This window comes from Sus scrofa, chromosome 12 (assembly GCF_054392235.1).
Source record: "Sus scrofa isolate SSC_HxYL_T2T_F1_AM1 chromosome 12, Sscrofa_HxYL_maternal_Yorkshire_Landrace_v2.0, whole genome shotgun sequence".
NCBI lineage: Eukaryota > Metazoa > Chordata > Mammalia > Artiodactyla > Suidae > Sus > Sus scrofa.
Genome location: NC_139394.1, coordinates 55,816,763 through 55,833,421, shown reverse-complemented (window position 1 = coordinate 55,833,421; position 16,659 = coordinate 55,816,763). Strand labels below are relative to the sequence as shown.

Sequence of the window (16,659 nt, the reverse complement as noted above, 5' to 3'; positions counted from 1 at the left end):
GCCAGCATGTAGGGCTGACTGCGGGGGGGAGGAGGGGGGGAAGAACAGGAGGCTGGGAGGTTATAGAGGAGGCAGCTGCAGTGCTCAACCCAGGTGAGACGTACCGCCTCCTTGCCAGCCTTCCCTCTGTCTTTCCATCTTTCACTCTTGTCCAAGAACTCTGGATGCCTGTCTGAGCCATCCTGATGGAGCAGGCTGCATGTTCTGTTGCTTCTATCCCAGCCTGAAGGAAACTGGTCCAGCCTACCTGTATCTTCGTGCCCCCACCTCCAGGGATGTCCCTGATGGTCTATATGATCTAGCCCAGTAGCTCTCAACTGGGGCAATTTTCCCATCACTATCCCCCTCCCCCCTCCCCCCTCCCCCCGCAAGGGACATTTGGCAATGTCTGGAGATAGTTGCTTGTCACACTGGGGGTGGGTTACTACTGGCATCTAGTGGGTAGAGGCCAGAGATGCTGCTAAGCATCCTACAATGCACGAGGCAGCTCTCTACAACCAAGAGTCATCAGCCCAAGACATCAATAGTGACGATGTCGAGAACCGCTTCTGTGGATAAGCACCAGCCAAGGGAAGTTTTTGCAGCGAGGGAAGCAGTCTGTCATTCTGCACTAGCCAGCGTAACCACGAACCACATGTGGCAACCAAGCCCTTGAAAGGTGGCCAACTGTGACTGAGGAAGGAGATTCAATTTTATCTCCATTTAATCAATTCAGTTTTAATCTTCAAATGGCACCTGTAAGTGATGGCCACTGTATTGAACGGGGCAGGTCTACATTCAGCAGGCTGCCGTGATTCTTTCTTGATTCTCGAGGATAATCTCCTTAGTTTACACTCTCCAGCTCCACAATTTCCCCAGAGCACAGCCCCTGGGAAGAGTGGCTTGGGAAGAGTGGCTTAGAAAGAGGGGCTTTGAGAGAGTTCCTCTTGCGGCTCAGTGGGTTACAAACCAGACATAGTGTTCATGAGGATTCAGGTTTGATCCTTGGCCTTGCTCAGTGGGTTAAAGATCCAGTGTTGCCATGAGCTGTGGTGTAGGTCATAGACGTGGCTTGGACCCCGCGTTGCTATGGCTGTGGAGTAGGCCGGCAACTGCAGCTCTAATTCGACCCCTAGCCTGGGAACCTCCATATGCCACAGGTGTGGCCCTAAAAAGACAAAAAAATTAAAGATTAAGAATAATAATTTCTGCCTAACAAGGCAGGGAGTGTGAACTGGTGACATCTGCTTGTAAACCAGGGTGGTGGCAAGGCGCAGATGTATGTGATGGGTGTGCATGAGTGACCACGGAATGAATAAGCAGGGAAAACCTCCTGACCAAAGCGTTATTCCCATTTTAGAAAGGAGCAAGGTGAAGCCCAGAGAGGTTAAATGACTTGCCCAAAAACACACAGTAGATACATGACAGAATCAAGATTAGGACCCAGGAGTTCCCGTTGTGGCGTAGCAGAAACGAATCCGATTAGTATCCATGAGGATGCAGGTTTGATTCCTGGCCTCTCTCAGTGGGTCAGGGATCTGGCATTGCCATGAGCTGTGGTATAGGTCACAGATACAGCTCAGAACCTGTGTTGCTGTGGCTTTGGTGTAGGCTGGCAGCTGTAGCTCCAATTGGATCCCTAGTCTAGGAATATGCATATGCTGCAGGTGCAGCCCTAAAAAAAGCAAAAAAAAAAAAAAGATTTGGACCCAAACTCCAAACCATCAGCCTCCACCCCCACTTTCTAAACCACTGAGGCGCCTTTAGGAAGGTGTATGCACACCAGACAGGCAGGAGTGGCACAGACCTCCTTCAGTCACTTGTTCAAGGAAGACTCCGATGTTCTGGAGGAATGGGGATAGAGGAGCACAGCATTCTCACAACATTCAAGAAGGGAATGAACACAGGTGCCCTCCCAGTTTTGCATCTGGGGGTGGCCATGCCTCTAATTGGCTTTGGAGATAAAGATGTGGTTGAGCACAGAGACAGGCTATTTACTGCACAGTGGGAAATACCCATTTCTATTTGCATGATCAAAACCCAGTCTGGTGCTCAGGGGAAACTGTGGCTGGCAGAAAAGTGGGGAGCTGGCAGGGACAGCCACTGGGCTGGGCTGGCCAGGGAACCGCTTGGCTTTGAAGTGTTTGCAGAACTTCCTAATTAAAGGACAGACCCACAAGAAAGCAAGTCGAGTGATATTAAGGAATTGGAATCTGGACCACTTCAAATCTTCATGTTGGAAATTCATCCCTTTTCTGGCTCCAAGATGTTGTACTTCGGTATTTTCTTAGATGAATGTGTCTTTACCACCATTATCCGTTTGGGCTCTCCAGAGTTAAAATGCACATCCTGGAGCAAGGCTGTCATATAGGTAGCATATATCTACCAGCTACTATCCTGTACCCAGGACAGCCATCACTAATCAATCAAAACATCATTCCCATGGAGGCTAAACAAAGCTTTACAATTGAGTGGCACTCCAGGCAGCCACTACCAAGTGAATCGGATTGAAATATAAAATAAAATCTGCCATCCTTACATTTACTGTCAGGTGTGTTCTATCAGCCTCTTAGGCGCGGCTTAGAGGACAGGTAGTTCGCCCTTAAAGTAAGCTTGCAAGACCGAAACCATTGTCTCAAATCCCATTTCGATGTTACAGTGTGTCCAATATAAGAGCAGTGGAACCCACCGCCAGAGGACCAGGAAGACTCCAGTTCAGTCTGGCCTTCCAGCTCTCTTGGGTAGTTTCTCTTGGCTTAACCAACTGAGCAACCAAGCCTCTACCTGACTATCTCCAGGGATGGGGAGCTCACTACCTTACAAGGCAGCCTACGTTTTTTGTGGGGAAAGGAGTCAGCTCTAAGCAGTGTCATTTGTAGAATAAGCTGGTCCTGAGTTGGTGTCCTCGTTTGTCCTGTTACAACTGTGTGACCTTGAGCAAGACACATTATGTAAGTGTGGGGAAACCATGCCTGCTTTCGGAAGGTGTGAACTGTAACTGCTAAACAACAACCTGCAGAAAACCTCGTACGTGATTGGTGCACAAAACACGTAGGTGCTTTTCGTTTCTAAATTGTGCCAACATCTGCCTTATTAAAGCTTCCTCTCCTGGTTCCTTGGGGATCCCAGAGTAAGTCTGCCTCCTCCTCCCATGACAGCCTGGCAGATGTTTAAAGACATTTGAAGACAGATTGTCACACCTTCAATTTCTTCAGAAACCTTTTATCTAAGATTCACCTCTTCTGGACTTGCTCTTAGCGGCTGGCCCTATCCAGTTAGCACTGAGCACCCCGGGCAGGCGAGACCCTCACCTCCTTCCTTCTGCACCACAGAGACCTCTTCATTCATTCCTTTGTTCACGCATTCATGCATTCATTCATTTTCTTCTGGGTTCTGAACAAGATGAGCCAACAAAGAATAAAGATGGAGGCCCACACATCTTCGCTTCTGCATCAGCCAGGCTGAAGGGCGTGACTTCCAGTCTGCTGGCTGGACTCAGGCAGGCTGGCCCCCTGCAGGGGGAGAGCAGCACAGCCCCACCCCGACACTGAGCTGGCCCCTCCAGCTCACTTCCAAGAGACAGAGAGGGACCAGAAGAAAGTTCTGGAAGAGTCTTCCATGTGGAAACCAGGCTAGGGGAGAAGGCATTCCCATCTGACACTGTTCTTCCCCTTGGGGACCCAGGATGGGGAGCATGAAGCTGGAGTCACAGAAGGAGCATACATTTCACTCTGTGAAAGCTGCGAATGCCACAGTCAGTAGGCTGGGTTTGCTCAGTCTGGGGACTCCCGTCCAGGTACCTTCTTTTCTTTCCTTCGCATCCTCACCAGGCAGAGGTCAGTAAGAGTCAGGGGGTGCCTGGTCAGCAGACACCTTAGGTGCTGAGAATCAGTGCCCACCAGGCCCTGAATTCAAGGGCTCACCGGCCGTGGAACAGATTCTCTATTATTTGCTTTGATATTAGGATGCGAGTAAATAATTCAGCAGCGTTTCTGCTCTTCCAGCATATTCGACTGCGGCAATTAGCTAAGGTTCTGTTGGGATTGCTTTGTTTCCAGTGTTTCCTGACCTCTGACCCCCGTGAATTTAATTCTGCTCCTCTAATAATTTCTGGGAGTAGAGATTCTGTCGAGTGAGCAGGTTCCCTCCTGCAGAAATCAACTTAAATCCTAAAGCTGTGCACTGCATATTCAGGGAGACTGAGCCCTGCTTTGTTTCAGGCGTGAGCAGGAGGGGCCCTGCAGGACTCACTCTGGAGGCAAACCGGGGAGCCAGGCAAAGCCTTGCCTGAAGGTGCGGGGCTGGAGTGGGGGCAGCTCTCCCTGAGAAGCTTTTGGTTCTAGGACAGGCTCCATCCCTAAATCCCTGCAGGGGACAGAATACCGTGTTGGGGGTTGGAAATGCAAGCCTCTTCCCCTGTCTTTGTTCCATAGCAATTGACGGATGCTCCGGGCACCAGACTGAGTTTGGGTGTAGCCTTTAAGGATCCTTTACGGCTCTTTAGGGAAAAGTAGACAAGTGTGGTAGATGGGGTGGAGGGATTAAGCCTCTTTGGAGTGTGAAATTATCCAATAGTTTGGGCTCCATGGACCCTGGAGAAGCCCACGGGGGCTCTGTGCACAAAAGTTTGAACCTGAATTGGGAACTGTCCAGCCTTCCAGTGTCTAGAACCATATGGACAAGTTAGAGGCTGTTGGATAATACTTTTCAAATTTCTGATGCTGGTCTGTAGAGCGAGAGTGAAGATGATGCCAACACCAAGATTGAAGCAAAAGTAGGAGTTCCTGCTGTGGTACAGTGGGTTAAGGATCCAGTGTTGCCACAGGGGTGGCATAGGTGCCTAGACCAGAAACTTCCAAATGCTGTGGGTGTGGCTGGGGGAAAAAAAAAAAAAAACCCAAAAAGCAGAGGTAAAATGGGGAAGTGGATATATGCTGCCTTCTCCAGTTTATAGGCGAGGCCTTCCTGAAGCTGAGCTACATTCTTGCCCTTGAGGTTCTGTGAGACTCCCCCCTATACTTACAGCCAGTCTTTTTGCCTAAGCCCGCTTGAGCGCGGTCCTGATGCTTGCAAACAGAAGTGTTTGTAAACAATTGTGACAGAGCGCAATCTGTGGGCATTGTAACCGCACAGAAGGGCAGAGGCTGCAGGAGCTCAGGTGGGGGACGCCTCACTCTAGGCGAAGGAGTCAGGCCAGCCAAGGAGGGCTGCGTGAGGGGATCAATATTCATTCACACCCACAAAGGGACAAATAACAGTGACAAACCCTGGGCCAGACACTCTTCTAAGTGCTTCATGAGTATCATCTCTGAGTTAGTTCTTGCAGCAACCTAGGAATCAGGAACAATGGTGAGCTCCTTTTTCAGAAGGGAAAACTAGGGCTTGGAGAGGTTAAGTCGATTGTCTGGAGGTCCTGTAGCCCGGAAATGGTGCTGGAGCTGAGATTTGCCCCCTGGCCTCTGGCTTCGCTCAGCCATTGGGCTAGTGTTGCCTCCTCTGCCCAAGGCACCCCTCCCCAAGTTTTATTCCCTGGACAAGGAACAAGCAGGGCTGGGTGAAGGCTTTTTTATCTATTAAAAAAAAAAAAAAAAAAGGTAGAGAGGAGTGGGAAAGCGTGGTGAATCTGGGCATGATCTCCCACATGATTTGCAGGGTCCAGGGCAAAATGAGAGCACGGGGGCTTCTTGTTCAGAAGTGATTAAGGATTTCAAGACGGCAACAGCAGAGCCTTAAAACAGACGCAGCCCTTCTGGATGCTGGGCCGTCTGGACCTGAGAGTCTCCAGGTCACACTCTCACCAGGGCGGCCTAGGAGTTCCTTCTTGGGGTTCAAAAGGGAGCAGGGTGGGAATTCCCTGGTGGCCTAGCGGTTAAGGATCTGGTATGGTCACTGCTGTGGCGTGGGTTCTATCCCTGGGCCCAGTATCTTTCATATGCCATAGCCCCCCCAAAAGGGAGCAAGATGAGTATTATGGTGTCAGACAAAGGCAGTATGGGCCTTTTGTGCAAGACTAGAGGGTTTGGATTTGATCCTGTAAAGGGTTGACGCGCCAGTAAAGGATTCCAGTGATTCCATCTACGTTTTTGCTGACACAGCTCAGGTCCCACTGTCAGTGCTCACAAGAGAAAAGAGGAGATCATCATTCTCTCAGTAATTCCAACAGGTGTTTGGTGTTTTCTTCACACAGCCTGCCTGGGACTTCTCGACTTCTTGAGAGGATCTGGCCAGGGAAGTTCAGAGGCTGAGGTGGGAAAATACTCATTTAGGGGCTGTCACATCCATTAATGCTGTATTAAAAAAAAATGTCTCAGCTGGAGGAAAATATTTAAATAGAAGTCATTAGTGAGCATATTTCGGAAGCCAGCAGCGCCTAATAAGTCAAAATTGCTTTCCCTAAAAATGAAACCTATTGAAGGTTTTTCAACATCCCCCCCGGGCCCCCCACCTTTCTGAAGTGCTCAATTAGGGTGAAAAAAAAAATCCATAGCTCTCCCTGGATTGAAATTGCTGAAAGGCCGGAGTGCTTTCTGGTTACGCATTGTCCAACCACAGTGATACAAATCAGCCCTTTAAGATAATTTATATCTTAGAGAGGACTTTGGAAATGGGTCCACTCGGAGCTAAAAGCATCGTAAATAAGCCATGTTGGGTGGCTGTGCCGGGTGCAGTGGGAATTCTGGACTGGTCTCCCAGCTTCTCCCCCTCCCCCAGCCCACCTGCTCCATATGGGCCTTCCCCTGCCCCGCAACCAGTGCACACCCATCGTCCTTCTGGAGTTCTGAGCCTCAGGGAGGGGCGGGGATCCGGCCGTGGTCCCACCGAAGGGCAATGGCAGAGCCAGTCCTAGGGCTGGGCCTCCCAACGGCCTCATGTGTTCATTCGTCTCTCACAGGGACTGCATTGTCTGCAGCCAGAGGGCCAGGAGCTGACAGTGAGGAGAGACAGAGACACGGTAGAAAGAGCGGAGTGTTAGGATTAAAACACACCATTTGTGTGTATGCATGCACTAGAGTGTGCATAAGGTGTTGCAGTGCATGCTCGGGCTCACGTGTGCATTGTTGGCATGTGTCTGCACATGCATTCAGGTACATGTGTGCTGCTTGTTTGTGCACGTGTATGTCTGTGTTGGGACTGAGGACTCCTAACCCCACCTGGGGGAGTCAGGTAATTTAATGCCAGGGCTGAGGGTCAAATTTGGGGTGAAGGCTGGCAAAATGTGGATGGCGTGTTTCGCTGGATCAGGACTGGATTGGTGAGAGAGTTCTTACCTGAACTTGCAGAGCTTTGAAGGAGCCCAAGGAGGACAGTGACTGGGCCCAGATTTGCATTTTAGTGATTGTCAATGTCTGTGTATAAGGTGCCATTATTTTTCTGCAGTTTTTCCCTCAGAGACGATTCCTTCCAAAATCTGTTGTGTAACAAACAGGATACTCGTCTAGTTTGTTTCAAAAAGCAGGACTGTTTGGGGAAAGATGTGGTAGCCCCAAACTCCTCAATCTGTTGGTGAAAATGAAAAAAGACAAAGACATTGAACGCATGTGGAGTAATTAATGATTCCTGAGAGCCTGGCCCCAGAATTGCTGGATGTTATCGCAAGCAAACCTTTCAGAGATTTTCTTTAAAAGGCACTGAGCAAGCTTGTTTCTTTGGAGGAGATGGTTCTAATGATGGGTAAAGATAAGCATACCAGCTTGCGGCCAGATGTGGAGGAGCCAGATCTGTCTTTGTAAAAGATGGTTCTGGGGGTGGGGTGGGGGGCTATAGCTGAAGGCAAGGGTCCAAGGTTTGGGGGAGGGAGGTGGGGCTGAGGGAGGGGCCGGCAGGGAGGCACAGGGCTGGCCAGGCCTCAGCTCTGCTCAGGTGGCTCCTGCAGGGACAGGGTTGTCTCTGAAGTGCCGCATTCATTCAGCACTAGCTCTGTCTGCCTACAAATCGAGGTGACAGAGACTTAGTGACTCCTGGCACTTGCTGTCACTTCCCATTTCCCTGCTCCTGAGAGCTTGGTCAGAACTGGGTGGAGGCTGGTCAGAGAGCCTGACGCACACCTGAGCCCTGTCGTCCCTCAGGTGAATGGGGCAGGGGGACCAGGAGGTGGCACTGGGGCCACAAGCCAGGCCTTGCTTGCTGGAACAGCGCTGAAAGGACTTCCTGACCTGGCGGCTCTAAGGGGAGTAGGTGGCCACAGCTATTTGTCATAGACTCAGCCCGAGATGCTGAGGGTCAAACTCATACACACAGAAACAGACAGATCCCTCTCCACACTCCCCACCGTTCGTTGCCACGGTAACGGGCAGGCCTGGATACGATGGTCAGGATGGTCAGGACCCACCATCCCTCTCCCTTCCCCATATCACCGTTTCTGTCCATCAGGGGCATACTCTCCGTGGCTCTCACCCTGGCTCCAGGATAAAGGCTAAATCCCCCAGGTTTTCCTAACACGTTCCAGCCTCCTGCCCGCGCCTGCTCACCAGCCACAGAGAATTTCTCACTTGCTCCTGAGCACTCCAGGTATGTTTGCTGCCCCAGTCTTAGACGACTTGCCCTGCCTTCATACTAAGGTATCTTTGCCTTCCATCCACCAACAATTCTTCTTTGAAGCGTGCTCCACCATCTCTGCTCCTGTTCCTCCAAAACATATTCCTTGCCCTTCTGAGCCGCCGAAACCGGTGAAAGCAGAATCAGCCGGGCCCGTCTGAATTCCACAGACACTCTCTGCATTCCCAGGTCCCCACCAGCATCCCGCCTGTGCCCACAGTCCTCCAGTGCTGCCCCCTTGCAGGCAGAAGTGAGCACCCCAGCCTCAGGTATGGGCGAAGCCACAAGCAGAGGAATCTCCCAGCAGCATTCATTGATTGCTCTTATCTTTCCCTAGCCCTGCCCCATGGGCAGCACTGTCCTAGGTTTTAGGGAAGCAAACTTCATGAACTTAAGCAGGACCTTCAGATTTCAAAGTCTAGTCTCAGAAGAAGACATTAACTCAATAGGACCAATCGAAAACATAATTACAGGGAGTTCCCATTGTGGCTCAGTGGTAACAAACCCAACTAGTATCCATGAGGTTGTGGGTTTGATATCTGGCCTCACTCAGTGTGTTAAGGATCTGGCCTTGCCATGTGCTGTGGTGTAGGTCACAGACTCGGCTTGGATCCCGTGTTGCTATGGCTGTGGTGTAGGCTGGCAGCTGTAGCTCTGATTTGAACCCTAGCCTGGAAACTTCCATATGCCGAGGGTGCAGCATATGGAAAAAATGGAAAAAAAAATAAAAAAGAAAACTTCAAATAGTGAGAACACCTCCAAAGGAAAAGAAGGAAGTAACATAAGGTGGGAGGCACAGGGTGAAGGCTCCCACATGCCTTATTGCCTCTCATTCTCTCTTCTCTCTAGCCCCATTTTTCAGATGAGAAAACTGAGGCTGAGAGGTAAGGGGCATTGCTCAAGGACACGCAGTCACGTGATTAGCAAATGGCACAGTCTATCTGCTGTGATGTGCTGCCAGAGACTGGTGAGCTGCTTTATTCACGGCATTGCCCTTCCTTCTTAGCACCCCTATCCCTCAGCTCCCCTCAGGGAAGGCACATAAAAGGAAGCAGAAGGAACTGGAGGAAACATGAGGGAATGTTTTATTTATCCAAGTGCTTTGCTCTCCATTCCCAAGTATGTCCTGTTACAGAAGAGTTTTCTCTGGATGCCTGGGGCGTCTGGCACTGGGGTACATGTGGGGCAGAGCTGGGAATTCTTTTCCTCTGCAGCTCTTTTCTCTCCTTCTCCCCAGAGGATCCCTCGATCCAGCTCAAGGACCACTAAGACAGTAACAGCTCCCTCTCCCTCCCTTCCATGATCCCCTGGGCTCTGGCAATGACACTGGCCATGTCCTCTGCTAATAGGAACTCAGCAGGCGTCCTTCTCATGGAATTCCATCCTAATCTGAGAGGCAGGACAAACAGGTGTTTGTTGGCCTTGGGATGACTGTGCAAGGGAAAGCAGCCATGGACAGGGTTGGGGGGGATGGACAGGTGGGTAGACCTGGGTCACCAAGTTCAAGTCCATGGGGATAGGGCCCTTTGAGGCCAATCAGACGTGAGCTCCAACCCAGCTTTTCCACTTTCTGGGTATGTCAGTTTGGCTCAGTCATTTAACTCCTCTGAGGCTCAGTTTTCTCGTCTGTAAAATGGAACTAAAAGAGCACATATTTCACAGGGTCGTGAGGAGCATTACATAAAGCGTCATGTGTAAAATGCCTAATAGCTCCCAGCAAAGAATGGATTCTTTCTGCTCACCCTCCACCACCTGTGTGCCCACAACGCCTTAGGTCTATCTGCACGCCCCCAACCCTTCTACCTGCTTTCCACGCACCTGCTTGCTTGCACCCCAACCTTCCAGAAGGCAGAGACTCCAAAACACGGGATTTTTAGAGTTCCACTCACGTGGTTCGCGGACTTGGTTATTAGGACTTTGTGGATCCTCTGCTGGATCCTGGGGGCTCACCACGGGGAAGAAAGAAACCACATAAAATCACGTCAGTGAGCAGGATTGCGTTTTTCTGTACAATATTTTTCTGACAGGTGTCCAGACAGAAAAGTGTCCTCCGTGGGTTCAGACCCAGGCTGCTTCTGTCTTTGTGCTCTGTCCCATGTAGAGGCTTGGCCTGTCATCTCATGGTCTCAGAGTGGCCACTTTACCTTCAGGCACAGCAGTGTTTCAGGTCCTGTCATAGGTATTCCTACAAAGGGGAGGGAGAGGAAAAGGATGGGAAAGAACTAAACCTGTTTCTCTTCAAAATATTTCCAGGAATTGCCGTTGTTGCTCAGTGGTAACGAACCCAACTAGTTATCCATGAAGACGCAGGCTCGATCCCTGGCCTTGCTCAGTGGGTTAAGGTGTTGCAGTGAGCTGTGGTGTAGGTCGCAGATGTGCTGGAGTCCAAGTTGCTGTGGCTGTGGTGTAGGCTGGCAGTCACAGCTTCAATTTGACCCCTAGCCTAGGACCTTCCATATGCTGTAGGTGTGGCCCTAAAAAGACAGAAAAAAAAAAAAATGAAAACAAAGGGTTAATTTCCTTCGACAAAAACATTTATGGAGCCTTTACTGTGCCCACTGTCATTGGCACGCTGGCAGAGGGAAGGGGAGGTGGCCACCTGTGTAAGTGGAAGAATCTGAGGCTCCAGGCAGAGTGCACGGAAGGAGGGCACAGGGCCGGAGGTGGGGACTCTGGGGAGCAGCTTTCCTTCCCCATTGGCCCTTCCTGTGTGGCTGGGACACCTGGGATGAGGGGGGCGCAGGTAATGAGCAAGCCCTGCATTTCAGGTGTGCCTCTGGGAATCAGCCAGCTTTACATTAGGAATGTGACCGTGTGTTTCCTCCAGAATTTCCTTTCCACCACTAGCCGTCTGCCAGCCCCTCGGATGCTGGAATTTCTCCCACGGTGGCCTCTCCCTCTCTCCTCCTTTCCTTGCGTCTCTCCTCAGTCTCTTGGCCTTCGCACACAGAGACTGCATCAACAGTCAAGGATGCCAGTATCTTCGGGAGCTCCTCTAGTCTGAGACGTCCAGTTGTTTGAAATGAGCCCCCTGGACAGTCTATAGGATACCTGGCCCAAACTTCTCAAGACTCGCAAGGTCATGAAACACAAGGAAATTGTCACAGAGCAGAAGAAACTGAGGAGGTGGGATAACAACACACAAGGTGGTACCTTGGAGTGGATCCTGGAACAGAAAGAGGACATTAATGGAAAAACTGGTGAAAGACAAATAGTCTTGAGTCAAGTCAAGAGCCAGGTGCCAATGTGATCTTCTCAGTGTTGATAAAGGTACCCTGGTCATATAAGGAGTTAACAACGGGGAGAACTGAGTGAGAGGTCCCCGGGAATGCTCTGCCGTCTTGGCCACTTTTCTGGAAATCTAAAATTATTCCAAAATAAGAAGTTTAGTAAAGTGAACCCATCTCTTGAATCACTGCCATCTGCTCAAGGTGCTCCAGCAACTTCACTGAGATGACAACTTGCAAGTTCATGGCCTTGGATGAATGACTTACAAGGAAGTTCATAAAGTGGAACAAAGATGAGGTGCTTCCTCTGCTGAGCACACATGCGCACACCAGGCAGGCAGGAGGAGCCAAGCGGGGTCCACTCTCCCACTGTCTCCACCAGAGCCCTCTTGCTGCCCCCGCACCCTTACACTTTCCAGCTGACGCTGAGCCTATAAGTCTTGTGTCTAATCCAACACACTATGCCCTGGGCTGGCGGTCCTTCATAGCTGTCTGTTCCTCAGCCCCAGGCAGTTGCTGCCCCTCTGCAGATGGGAGTGGGTGGGATCAGGCTGTTCTAAACTGAATCCAACAAACCCTTTGCAGGTGCCTGCCACATTAGACCCCACCCCAGGGCCAGTTTGAGTTAACATTGTAACTACCACCCATTGAAAGATTCATCCTTGCTGTCATTTAGTGAATATATACCCTGTGCCAGGAACCCTGCACTAGAAAATAGACACTTTCTCCATTTTGCAGATTAAAATGACATCTGAGAGGGATGAGTTAATTTGCCCAGGTAGAGAAGCAGAACTGACCCCAAAGCACTCTCTTTTCTTTCCCCTTCCTGTCTTCAAGAAAGGCCCTTCAATAACCATGAGATAACCTGCCCACTTTACAGAAAAGCAAATCAGGACACAGAAAGTTTTGTATGAGGCCACACAGCCCATTAGATCGAGCCTGAAAAGGAACTCCCCTGCCCCACCTCGGTATCCAGTATCCTGGTATCCACAGGCACAGCTCCACAGGGGGTACGATTACCATCTGTGTCACTGGCATCAGAGGCAGATTTAAGTCTCTGCAGTACTCTTACCAGAGAGAGGAAGTAAGGAGGCAGCCCAGCAAAGCATCGAAGCCAGTTTCAGGTCTGAGTGCGCAGAGGGGCTGCAGTAAGTCCTAGCACTACAGGGGAAAGCGATGGAGGTAAGAAGAAACTACATCCCCGTCTTTTGAGATGTTGACAAACATTCCCTCTGTCTCTGAAGGATGCTTTGTCCAATGATGCAGGGCTCCCCCAGAAGGGAAAGGCAACCTTCACAGGCTACCCTGGGACAGTCAAGCCCCTATCTCCCTGCCAGGGCACTGATGGAGTGGACAGCTGAGAGCTACGTGGTCACAGGAAAAGAATGCTGCAGGTACTGGAAAGGCACCTGCTCCCCACATCACCACAAGCCCCTGGCAGGTGGACATGTTGCCATCAGCCATCCACAGTCACCCTCTTGGTCTCCCTGCTGGCCGGTGGAATCTGATGGACAGTTGTCAGACAGCTGGAGACAAACACGGATCTGTCTGACCTGAGCAGGGGGAAGCAGTCTCCAATTTCTTGGGAAGAAACGTGGCAACCACTAGGAAACTGCCTGGGTTCACGAAACATATGTCATGCTTGTCACATCGCATTTTTCCAAAAAAAAAAAAAAAACCAATTAATTATTTATTTAATCAATATTTAGTGGGCATACCTATGTGCCAGGAATTAAGCTAGACACTAAGGATACAGTTCTGAATGAGATATTTCCGTAGCTTTGTGAGGGCTGAAATTCTAGCTGTGGGGGCTGGGAGCATCTAGTAGAAGACAAACAATAAATAAATACACAAGGGAATGGTAGGGAATACATTTTATGCAGCCTGGGAACTGGACAGCGAGGCAGGTGCTTCAGCTGAGGCATCTGGGCAGGCCTCTGGGGAGGTGGCATTTGGAGGACAAGAAGGCTCCACAGCCTGTAGATCAAGAGAGCACTGCACAGGTGGCATATCTGGATTGATTTGCCCCAATCAAGAAATGCTAGCTCTTCCTCTCATGTTTACTCAAAGGCACTGTGTGTGTACTCTGTGGCAGACAATGTGTTTACACATTCACTGGGCATTTTATTGGATCCTTGCAAAGACCTGGGAATGGGCACGTTTTCTCTAATTTGCAGATGAAGATGCTGAGGCTCTGAGCAATGATGACTCGCTCAAGGTGAAAGAGCCATCTGGGGCTGGGGTCCGCCCCCTGCCTGGGCTTTTCGTCCTGCTGCCTGTGACTATTCAATGCTGTCTTTGTCAACACAACGCGTACATGTGGGGTAGATGATAAATGACTCGTTAAATGACTATTTTTGAAGGTTGATGACTAAGTGAGCCCCCTGTGGGGGCTGGGGTGACGGTGGAGATCACCATGGTGGTGGCTCAGGCTTGCTCCACAGGTGTCCATTGGTGTCAGCGAGGGCTCAGGCAGCCAGTCATGGTCTCTCCTCTGCCCCAGCCGCCCCTGACCTTGCACCGGTTATGTCGTTACTGGTAATTCCCCCGACACTGTGTTTCATGCTTCCTCGCCTTCACACAGGATGCCTCCTTGGTCTGGAATGGTTCCTGCTCCCTCTGACCCAGATGATGCTCCACTTCTCCTTCAGGAGTGAGCTGAAATGTCACCTCCTCCTTGAAGCCGTCCCCGAATTCCTCCAAACCGATGTCGTGAATCTTTTGGTTTCCTATGCACCATGCGCATATATGGTACACACAGCTAGCTGCCTTCCTGACAGCCATTACCCAGCTAGTTCTTTGCGAACAGAGGAGCAATTCTGACTAAGTGGTGATGTGCCTGAAGGTGTAGCCTCCTCACTGAGCTAGCAGATCTCCTCTTCTGTGCTACGTTATCCCTCTGGGTCTGTTTCCTTGCCAAGTTCTCCATGCAGCAAACTCCTCGAGGGGACTGGCTCTTCTTTTCAGAGTCTCCAGTGTTCAGTGCAAAATCTAACACAAAATGGGTGCCTTTCTCAGTGAACAAATGAAAAGATATATAGATGGATGGATGGATGGATGGATGGATGGATGGATGGATGGATGGATGTGTAAGCCAGCAGGTGACGTGAAGCTTGGAGGGAACGTAAATACTTGGGATGCAATCACTGAGCTCCAAAAAGAGGAGAAGATGGAGGAGTTCCCGTCATGGCTCAGTGGTTAATGAATCCTACTGGGAACCATGAGGTTTCGGGTTTGATCCCTGGCCTTGCTCAGTGGGTTGGGGATCCGGTGTTGCCATGAGCTGTGGTGTTGGTCATAGATGCGACTCGGATCCTGCATTGGTGTGGCTGTGGCATAGGCCGGAAGCAACAGCTCCCACTAGACTCCTAGCCTGGGAACCTCCATATGCTGCGGGTGTGGCCCTAAAAGGACAAAAGACAAAAGACAAAAAAAAAAAAAAAAAAAAAAGACGATGGAGCCAGGAGCTGAGCACAGGAGGTGGGATTGGTCCAAGAGTATAGACCCAGACTAGAGAGGGAGGGAGAGGGACGTTACTCAGCAATAACTGGACGTGTGTCAGCTCCCTCGTGGGAGCACCATAGAAACCCCTGTGATATTAAAATATCTTCCCCTAATTGCTTCTGGGACATGGACAGAGATGGTATGCAAATGCCTATCAAAGAGGCCACGGGTGTTGAGCGGCAGAGGGTGGGACTGGGGTTGGTGGGCTTCTTCATCAGGCCTGGACCAGGTGACTTCTCACACTCTCTTCTCTGTCACCATTGCCACAGAGGAGGACCTGCTCCCAACCCTGAAACACTTCTGGCCATTCAGACACCTTCTAGGTGGTCCAAGCTGCAGGACCCAAGCCCTTCTCCACTGCTTCCTAGATTGTTTAATGCATCTGCTTTGTCAGCATCTCTCGCAGATTCAGCAGGTGCTCCTGTTTCCCACACAGAGGCCTTGGGGTGTGCCCCCGCAGGGCTTTGTAAAGCAGGTATAGTGTGACATGGGGCACAGAAATGGCACAGATGCCCCAAAGCCTTTTTGTACCTTTCCTTGCGGTAGCTCTCCTTCCCTGGTGGCAGCCACTCCTCAACATGAGTCTCCTCTCCCAAGTGGCTGCTGCAGGACAGTGCCTGGCCTCCTCCCAGAGGAGGCAGCTTGAGTTCCCGGGGGCTCTACCTGTTGTAATATGCACACCACCTTCCGGCCTCAGGAACTTCAGCTGCCAAGTGGGCAGGTGAAGGCCCGCACCACCTATCACGAGTTTTAAGTGAGACCACGGGTGTGAAAGAGTTAGGACTAGCTTCGCTGGCACGAGATGTGTGCGGGGCACTGGGCCCATGCTTAGAAGGACTCTGCCCTGAATTTAGTCTTCTGTTCTCATCTCTTGAAATTCTTAATCCTTTTTGAACAAAGGGCCCATTTTGCATGGGGCTCCACAAATTAGGTAGCTGGTTCTGGAGAGGGCTTTGAAAATTGAAACACACTGCAAAAAATGTATAGTGGGTTATTGGTGTTAGTAATAATAGCCACACACACATTCACACTCCCAAAGGGACATGTACAGGGCCTTTTCTGGAAGCCAGTATTGCCCCTCACTGCCTGTGCCCTCTCCCAGTTCTGCCAAGGGTTCCAGCGCTGCTAACCCTTATCCTCAGGAGCTGACTCTGCTGATTTGGGCACTTGACCCGACTAGCTGGGCAAACCCAAGGAAGTCCCTTTCCCCTCTGGGTGACCTCCGTAAAGCGGAGCTCTGACTGGTCCCCAGGCTAATCCTTTCCCTGCCCGCCTGCCCTCCACCTGTTGAAAATGGGCTCCTCTGAGCCTTGCCAAGCAGCGCTGCCCCTAGCGGGAGTCGGAGGCACGGAACTCCCTTTCAGGAAGACTTGGTTACAGCCATGCCTTCCCCACCTGCTCCCGCAGCCTCTGC

The 16,659-nt window shown here is 50.7% G+C and overlaps 1 long non-coding RNA gene across 1 annotated transcript in view; it reads left to right on the top strand.

The window, feature by feature from the left end:
* The window catches only part of LOC146398358 (uncharacterized), a 216,071-nt gene extending 201,994 nt beyond the window's left edge, over positions 1-14,077 (top strand). Inside the window, exon 4 of the long non-coding RNA XR_014821669.1 lies at positions 11,444-14,077. This is a non-coding gene — a long non-coding RNA (uncharacterized LOC146398358). The remainder of the gene's footprint in view (positions 1-11,443) is intronic.
* The last annotated feature ends 2,582 nt before the right edge of the window (positions 14,078-16,659 follow it).